Source organism: Oncorhynchus nerka, linkage group LG9b (assembly GCF_034236695.1).
Source record: "Oncorhynchus nerka isolate Pitt River linkage group LG9b, Oner_Uvic_2.0, whole genome shotgun sequence".
NCBI lineage: Eukaryota > Metazoa > Chordata > Actinopteri > Salmoniformes > Salmonidae > Oncorhynchus > Oncorhynchus nerka.
Genome location: NC_088424.1, coordinates 49,326,875 through 49,335,608, shown reverse-complemented (window position 1 = coordinate 49,335,608; position 8,734 = coordinate 49,326,875). Strand labels below are relative to the sequence as shown.

The window sequence follows — 8,734 nt, the reverse complement described above, 5'->3', positions numbered from 1 at the left end:
ATCATTGTTTATCATCTGACAGTATGGGAGTAGTAATCTGATATCATTGTTTATCATCTGACAGTATGGGAGTAGTAATCTGATATCATTGTTTATAATATGACAGTATGGGAGTAGTAATCTGATATCATTGTTTATAATCTGAAAGTATGGGAGTAGTAATCTGATATCATTGTTTATAATCTGACAGTATGGGAGTAGTAATCTGATATCATTGTTTATAATCTGACAGTATGGGAGTAGTAATCTGATATCATTGTTTATAATCTGACAGTATGGGAGTAGTAATCTGATATCATTGTTTATCATCTGACAGTATGGGAGTAGTAATCTGATATCATTGTTTATAATCTGACAGTATGGGAGTAGTAATCTGATATCATTGTTTATAATCTGACAGTATGGGAGTAGTAATCTGATATCATTGTTTATAATCTGACAGTATGGGAGTAGGAATCTGATATCATTGTTTATAATCTGACAGTATGGGAGTAGTAATCTGATATCATTGTTTATAATCTGATAGTATGGGAGTAGTAATCTGATATCATTGTTTATAATCTGACAGTATGGGAGTAGTAATCTGATATCATTGTTTATAATCTGACAGTATGGGAGTAGTAATCTGATATCATTGTTTATCATCTGACAGTATGGGAGTAGTAATCTGATATCATTGTTTATAATCTGACAGTATGGGAGTAGTAATCTGATATCATTGTTTATCATCTGACAGTATGGGAGTAGTAATCTGATATCATTGTTTATCATCTGACAGTATGGGAGTAGTAATCTGATATCATTGTTTATAATATGACAGTATGGGAGTAGTAATCTGATATCATTGTTTATAATCTGAAAGTATGGGAGTAGTAATCTGATATCATTGTTTATAATCTGACAGTATGGGAGTAGTAATCTGATATCATTGTTTATAATCTGACAGTATGGGAGTAGTAATCTGATATCATTGTTTATAATCTGACAGTATGGGAGTAGTAATCTGATATCATTGTTTATAATCTGACAGTATGGGAGTAGTAATCTGATATCATTGTTTATCATCTGACAGTATGGGAGTAGTAATCTGATATCATTGTTTATAATCTGACAGTATGGGAGTAGTAATCTGATATCATTGTTTATCATCTGACAGTATGGGAGTAGTAATCTGATATCATTGTTTATCATCTGACAGTATGGGAGTAGTAATCTGATATCATTGTTTATAATATGACAGTATGGGAGTAGTAATCTGATATCATTGTTTATAATATGACAGTATGGGAGTAGTAATCTGATATAATAATTTTTCATAATAATGCTAAACTGCTTAGTTTTGCTCATGCAATATGCATGTTGATAATCACGGATGAGACTGATGATGGGAATGTTAAACTCTAACGACATAATTTGTTTGTTTTTTCCCCCTCGCAATTGACATCAATGGATGATTTTTTTTACAAAGTGTAAGTTAAGCACATGGATCGGGCCCCATTGAGAACAAAGCATAGAATTACAATCTATCATGCCATCATTGACTGGAATGGGGAGGCCCGTTCTATAGGTTATATTTCTACGGAGCAGAGTCCGTCTGTAGAACAATAGGCTGGCTCTATAGTCTGTACTGTAGTTATAACAGGCTCAGCAGGCGGGCACAGTAATGTGATGAGGTCCATCATGACGCTGGAGGAGGTTGGAGGGCGAGTCCTTCTACCAGGGGGGATATAGAGCTGTCCTTAAACCTAAAAACAGAGACAGAGAGAAACAGTCTCGGTTAGTACAGTCCTGGACTAAAGCAAACATCTCTCTCTCTTTGAAAGTACATTTGGGGTCCAGTACTAGACTTAATCTGTGTCCAAGAAACCGATCCTTAATGTTTTAGAAATGTTCATGATGCTGACTGACAGACAGTAACAGCAAGGGAATTACGCATGGCACGGCAGCACACACAGGGCTGACCTCACAGAGCTGAGGGCAAGGCCATAGAGACCTCACAGAGCTGAGGACAAGGCCATAGAGACCTCACAGAGCTGAGGACAAGGCCATAGAGACCTCACAGAGCTGAGGACAAGGCCATAGAGACCTCACAGAGCTGAGGACAAGGCCATAGAGACCTCGAAGAGCTGAGGACAAGGCCATAGAGACCCCCAGAGCTGAGGACAAGGCCATAGAGACCTTACAGAGCTGAGGACAAGGCCATAGAGACCTCACAGAGCTGAGGGCAAGGCCATAGAGACCTCACAGAGCTGAGGACAAGGCCATAGAGACCTTACAGAGCTGAGGACAAGGCCATAGAGACCTCACAGGGCTGACCTCACAGAGCTGAGGGCAAGGCCATAGAGACCTCACAGAGCTGAGGACAAGGCCATAGAGACCTCACAGGGCTGACCTCACAGAGCTGAGGACAAGGCCATAGAGACCTCACAGAGCTGAGGACAAGGCCATAGAGACCTTACAGAGCTGAGGACAAGGCCATAGAGACCTCACAGGGCTGACCTCACAGAGCTGAGGACAAGGCCATAGAGACTTTACAGAGCTGAGGACAAGGCCATAGAGACCTCACAGGGCTGAGGACAAGGCCATAGAGACCTTACAGAGCTGAGGACAAGGCCATAGAGACCTTACAGAGCTGAGGACAAGGCCATAGAGACCTCACAGGGCTGAGGACAAGGCCATAGAGACCTTACAGAGCTGAGGACAAGGCCATAGAGACCTCACAGGGCTGACCTCACAGAGCTGAGGGCAAGGCCATAGAGACCTCACAGAGCTGAGGACAAGGCCATAGAGACCTTACAGAGCTGAGGACAAGGCCATAGAGACCTCACAGGGCTGACCTCACAGAGCTGAGGACAAGGCCATAGAGACCTTACAGAGCTGAGGACAAGGCCATAGAGACCTTACAGAGCTGAGGACAAGGCCATAGAGACCTTACAGAGCTGAGGACAAGGCCATAGAGACCTCACAGGGCTGACCTCACAGAGCTGAGGACAAGGCCATGGAGACCTCCAGAGCTGAGGACAAGGCCATAGAGACCTTACAGAGCTGAGGACAAGGCCATAGAGACCTTACAGAGCTGAGGACAAGGCCATAGAGACCTTACAGAGCTGAGGACAAGGCCATAGAGACCTTACAGAGCTGAGGGCAAGGCCATAGAGACCTTACAGAGCTGAGGGCAAGGCCATAGAGACCTTACAGAGCTGAGGACAAGGCCATAGAGACCTTACAGAGCTGAGGACAAGGCCATAGAGACCTTACAGAGCTGAGGGCAAGGCCATAGAGACCTTACAGAGCTGAGGACAAGGCCATAGAGACCTTACAGAGCTGAGGACAAGGCCATAGAGACCTTACAGAGCTGAGGGCAAGGCCATAGAGACCTCACAGAGCTGAGGACAAGGCCATAGAGACCTCACAGAGCTGAGGACAAGGCCATGGAGACCCCCAGAGCTGAGGACAAGGCCATAGAGACCTCACAGAGCTGAGGACAAGGCCATAGAGACCTCACAGAGCTGAGGACAAGGCCATAGAGACCTCACAGAGCTGAGGACAAGGCCATGGAGACCCTCAGAGCTGAGGACAAGGCCATAGAGACCTCACAGAGCTGAGGACAAGGCCATAGAGACCTCACAGAGCTGAGGACAAGGCCATGGTAACCTCACAGAGCTGAGGACAAGGCCATGGTAACCTCACAGAGCTGAGGACAAGGCCATGGTAACCTCACAGAGCTGAGGACAAGGCCATGGTAACCTCACAGAGCTGAGGGCAAGGCCATAGAGACCTCACAGAGCTGAGGGCAAGGCCATAGAGACCCCCAGAGCTGAGGACAAGGCCATAGAGACCTCACAGAGCTGAGGACAAGGCCATAGAGACCTCACAGAGCTGAGGACAAGGCCATGGTAACCTCCAGAGCTGAGGCCAAGGCCATAGAGACCTCACAGAGCTGAGGCCAAGGCCATAGAGACCTCACAGAGCTGAGGACAAGGCCATAGAGACCTCACAGAGCTGAGGACAAGGCCATAGAGACCTCACAGAGCTGAGGACAAGGCCATGGTAACCTCACAGAGCTGAGGACAAGGCCATGGTAACCTCACAGAGCTGAGGACAAGGCCATGGTAACCTCACAGAGCTGAGGACAAGGCCATGGTAACCTCACAGAGCTGAGGGCAAGGCCATAGAGACCTCACAGAGCTGAGGGCAAGGCCATAGAGACCCCCAGAGCTGAGGACAAGGCCATAGAGACCTCACAGAGCTGAGGACAAGGCCATAGAGACCTCACAGAGCTGAGGACAAGGCCATGGTAACCTCCAGAGCTGAGGACAAGGCCATAGAGACCTCACAGAGCTGAGGACAAGGCCATAGAGACCTCACAGAGCTGAGGACAAGGCCATAGAGACCTCACAGAGCTGAGGACAAGGCCATAGAGACCTCACAGACCTGAGGACAAGGCCATGGTAACCTCCAGAGCTGAGGACAAGGCCATAGAGACCTCACAGAGCTGAGGACAAGGCCATAGAGACCTCACAGAGCTGAGGACAAGGCCATAGAGACCTCACAGAGCTGAGGACAAGGCCATAGAGACCTCACAGAGCTGAGGGCAAGGGCATGGTAACCTCACAGAGCTGAGGGCAAGGCCATGGTAACCTCACAGAGCTGAGGACAAGGCCATAGAGACCTCACAGTCTCGTTATGAGTCATGCAAACCAGACACACACACGTGAACACACACACACACACACACACACACACACACACACACACACACACACACACACAGGTTTATTATTTCATTCAGAAGCTAATGACCCGGGCCCATAGGATGTAGTGCACTACTTCTACCAGGGCCCATAGGATGTAGTGCACTACTTGTGACCAGGGCCCATAGGATGTAGTGCACTACTTCTACCATACATTTCCTGTGTGCATACATTGGCTGAGTGATTTCAATGCATTTGCCAGAGTCTGCAAGTGGCAAACTCAGCCGGGAAGGACAGCAGATGCATAGATTTGACGGCTAGATTGTACAGTGTCTTCACACACTCAATTACTTTTCATCCACATTTTTGTTGTGTTACAAAAGTGAGATTAAAATGGATTTAATTGTCACTTTTTTTTGTCAATGATTTACACAAAAAAAAACTCTGTAATGTCAAAGTGTAAGAAAAACAATTCCAACATTTGTAAAGAAAACTTAAATAAAATAAAGACTAATACACATGGATTAGATTAGTATTCAACCCCCTGAATCATGTTAGAGTCACCTCCAGGGGGTCAGGCATGTCACGAGGAGAGAGGGAGGGATGTTATGTACATGTTAGAGTCACCTTTGGCAGCGAGGGGGGGTCAGGCATGTCACGAGGAGAGAGGGATGTTATGTACATGTTAGAGTCACCTTTGGCAGCGAGGGGGTCAGGCATGTCACGAGGAGAGGGATGTTATGTACATGTTAGAGTCACCTTTGGGCGAGGGGGGGTCAGGCATGTCACGAGGAGAGAGGGATGTTATGTACATGTTAGAGTCACCTTTGGCAGCGAGGGGGTCAGGCATGTCACGAGGAGAGAGGGATGTTATGTACATGTTAGAGTCACCTTTGGCAGCGAGGGGGTCAGGCATGTCACGAGGAGAGAGGGATGTTATGTACATGTTAGAGTCACCTTTGGCAGCGAGGGGGGGTCAGGCATGTCACGAGGAGAGGGAGGGAGGTTATGTACATGTTAGAGTCACCTTTGGCAGCGAGGGGTCAGGCATGTCACGAGGACAGAGGATGTTATGTACATGTTAGAGTCACCTTTGTCAGCGAGGGGGTCAGGCATGTCACGAGGAGAGAGGGATGTTATGTACATGTTAGAGTCACCTTTGGCAGCGAGGGGGGGGGGTCAGGCATGTCACGAGGAGAGAGGGATGTTATGTACATGTTAGAGTCACCTTTGGCAGCGAGGGGGAGGGTCAGGCATGTCACGAGGAGAGAGGGATGTTATGTACATGTTAGAGTCACCTTTGGCAGCGAGGGGGGGTCAGGCATGTCACGAGGAGAGAGGGAGGGATGTTATGTACATGTTAGAGTCACCTTTGTCAGCGAGGGGTCAGGCATGTCACGAGGACAGAGGGATGTTATGTACATGTTAGAGTCACCTTTGGCAGCGAGGGGGGTCAGGCATGTCACGAGGAGAGAGGGATGTTATGTACATGTTAGAGTCACCTTTGTCAGCGATTAACAGCTTGTTTGTCTTTCTTGTAAAGGGTTGGTTTGCACACCTGAAGTGTCGGGGGGTCAGGCATGTCACGAGGAGAGAGGAGGGAGGTTATGTACATGTTAGAGTCACCTTTGGCAGCGAGGGGGGTCAGGCATGTCACGAGGAGAGAGGGATGTTATGTACATGTTAGAGTCACCTTTGGCAGCGAGGGGGTCAGGCATGTCACGAGGAGAGAGGGATGTTATGTACATGTTAGAGTCACCTTTGGCAGCGAGGGGGGTCAGGCATGTCACGAGGACAGAGGGATGTTATGTACATGTTAGAGTCACCTTTGGCAGCGAGGGGGTCAGGCATGTCACGAGGAGAGAGGGATGTTATGTACATGTTAGAGTCACCTTTGTCAGCGATTAACAGCTTGTTTGTCTTTCTTGTAAAGGGTTGGTTTGCACACCTGAAGTGTCGGGGGGTGGGGGTCAGGCATGTCACGAGGAGAGAGGAGGAGGTTATGTACATGTTAGAGTCACCTTTGGCGGCGAGGGGGGTCAGGCATGTCACGAGGAGAGAGGGATGTTATGTACATGTTAGAGTCACCTTTGGCAGCGAGGGGGTCAGGCATGTCACGAGGAGAGAGGATGTTATGTACATGTTAGAGTCACCTTTGTCAGCGAGGGGGTCAGGCATGTCACGAGGAGAGAGGATGTTATGTACATGTTAGAGTCACCGTTATGTACATGTTAGAGACACCTTTGGCTGCGAGGGCAGTCAGGCATGTCACGAGGAGAGAGGATGTTATGTACATGTAAGAGACACCTTTGGCAGCGAGGGGGGGGGGTGGGGGTCAGGCATGTCACGAGGAGAGAGGGAGGGAGGTTATGTACATGTTAGGTGGGGAGTGGAAGTCAGCGAGTGTGGCTATTGGCTATAAGGTAGCTGGAACTTAGTACTTAGCTAGAAGCTAGTACACTAGTTACATCACGTCTGTCACATCACATATTAATGGATGCATGGTATGTACAGTGCTTAGGGAGATAATATTTAGACCCCTTGACCTTTTCCACATTATGTTACATTACAACCTTATTCTAAAATGGATGAAATCACCCCCCCGTCAGCAATCTACACACAATGCCACATAATTACAAAGCTAAAAAAAGTTTTTTTTAGAAAAGTTGGCAAATGTATGAAAAAAAAGAAAAAGTGAAATAGCTTATTTACATTTGTCAAATTAAATCAAATGTATTTATATAGCCCTTCATACATCAGCTGATATCTCAAAGTGCTGTACAGAAACCCAGCCTAAAACCCCAAACAGCAAGCAATGCAGGTGTAGAGGCACGGTGGCTAGGAAAAACTCCATAGAAAGGCCAAAACCTAGGAAGAAACCTAGAGAGGAACCAGGCTATGAGGGGTGGGCCAGTCCTCTTCTGTATTCAGACCCTTTGCTATATATGAGACTTGAAATTGAGTTCAGGTGCATCCTGTTTCCATTGATTATCCTTGAGATGTTTCTACAACTTTATTGGAGTCCACCTGTGGTAAATTCAATTGATTGGACATGATTTGTAAAAGCATACACCTGTCTATATAAGGTTCCACAGTTGACAGTGCATGTCAGAGCAAAAACCAAGCCATGAGGTCGAAGAAATTGTCCGTAGAGCTCAGAGACAGCATTCTGTCGAGGCACAGATCTGAGGAAGGGTACCAAAAAAATTCTGCAGCATTGACGGTCCCCAAGAACACAGTGGCCTCCATCATTCTTAAATGGAAGAAGTTTGGAACCACCAAGACTCTTCCTAGAGCTGGCCGTCCGGCCAAACTGAGCAATCGGGGGAGAAGGGCCTTGGTCAGAGAGGTGACAAAGAACCCAATGGTCACTCTGACAGAGCTCCTGTTCTTCAGTGGCCCAGCCTGAGCCCGGACTTGAACCCGATCAAACATCTCTGGAGAGATGGAGAGAGAAACTCCCCAAATACAGGTTTACCAAGCTTGTAGCGTCACACCCAAGAAGACTTGAGGCTGTAATCGCTGCCAAAGGTGCTTCAACAAAGTACTGAGTAAAGGGTCTGAATATTTATGTAAATGTGATTATTATGACTAAAAGGGTCTACTTATGAATACTTATGGAAATGTCATATTTCAGTTCTCTTTTTTTTGTAACACATTGCAAAAAATTCTAAAAACCTGCTTTTGCTTTGTCATTATGGGTTAGTATTATAGGTGTGGTACTAGACAGATGGGTTATGGTCATTATGGGGTAGTAGATTGATGAGGAAAAACTGTATGTCTGTTGTCACTATTAGAAAGAGAGAGAAAGTGTTTGGGAAGTTAACATAATCTTCATCATTCAATCGATTATATTTGAAATCCTCATCTATTTATATTAAACAGATCTATAAGAAAGAGAGAAAGAAAGTGAGACAGAGAGATGCAGAGAGAGATGCAGAGAGAGATGCAGAGAGAGAGACAGAGAGGGGTAGAAAGAGATGCAGAGAGGGGTAGAAAGAGAGACAGAGAGGGGTAGAGAGAGAGACAGAGAGGGGTAG

At 46.5% G+C, this 8,734-nt stretch overlaps 1 protein-coding gene across 1 annotated transcript in view; it reads right to left on the bottom strand.

Moving 5' to 3' along the window:
- Positions 1 to 1,154: 1,154 nt before the first annotated feature.
- Positions 1,155 to 8,734, bottom strand: part of LOC115127126 (band 4.1-like protein 3) — a 128,367-nt gene continuing 120,787 nt past the window's right edge. The window contains exon 19 of the mRNA XM_065013798.1: positions 1,155 to 1,745. The gene's annotated coding sequence lies outside the window, so the exon portion shown is untranslated. The remainder of the gene's footprint in view (positions 1,746 to 8,734) is intronic.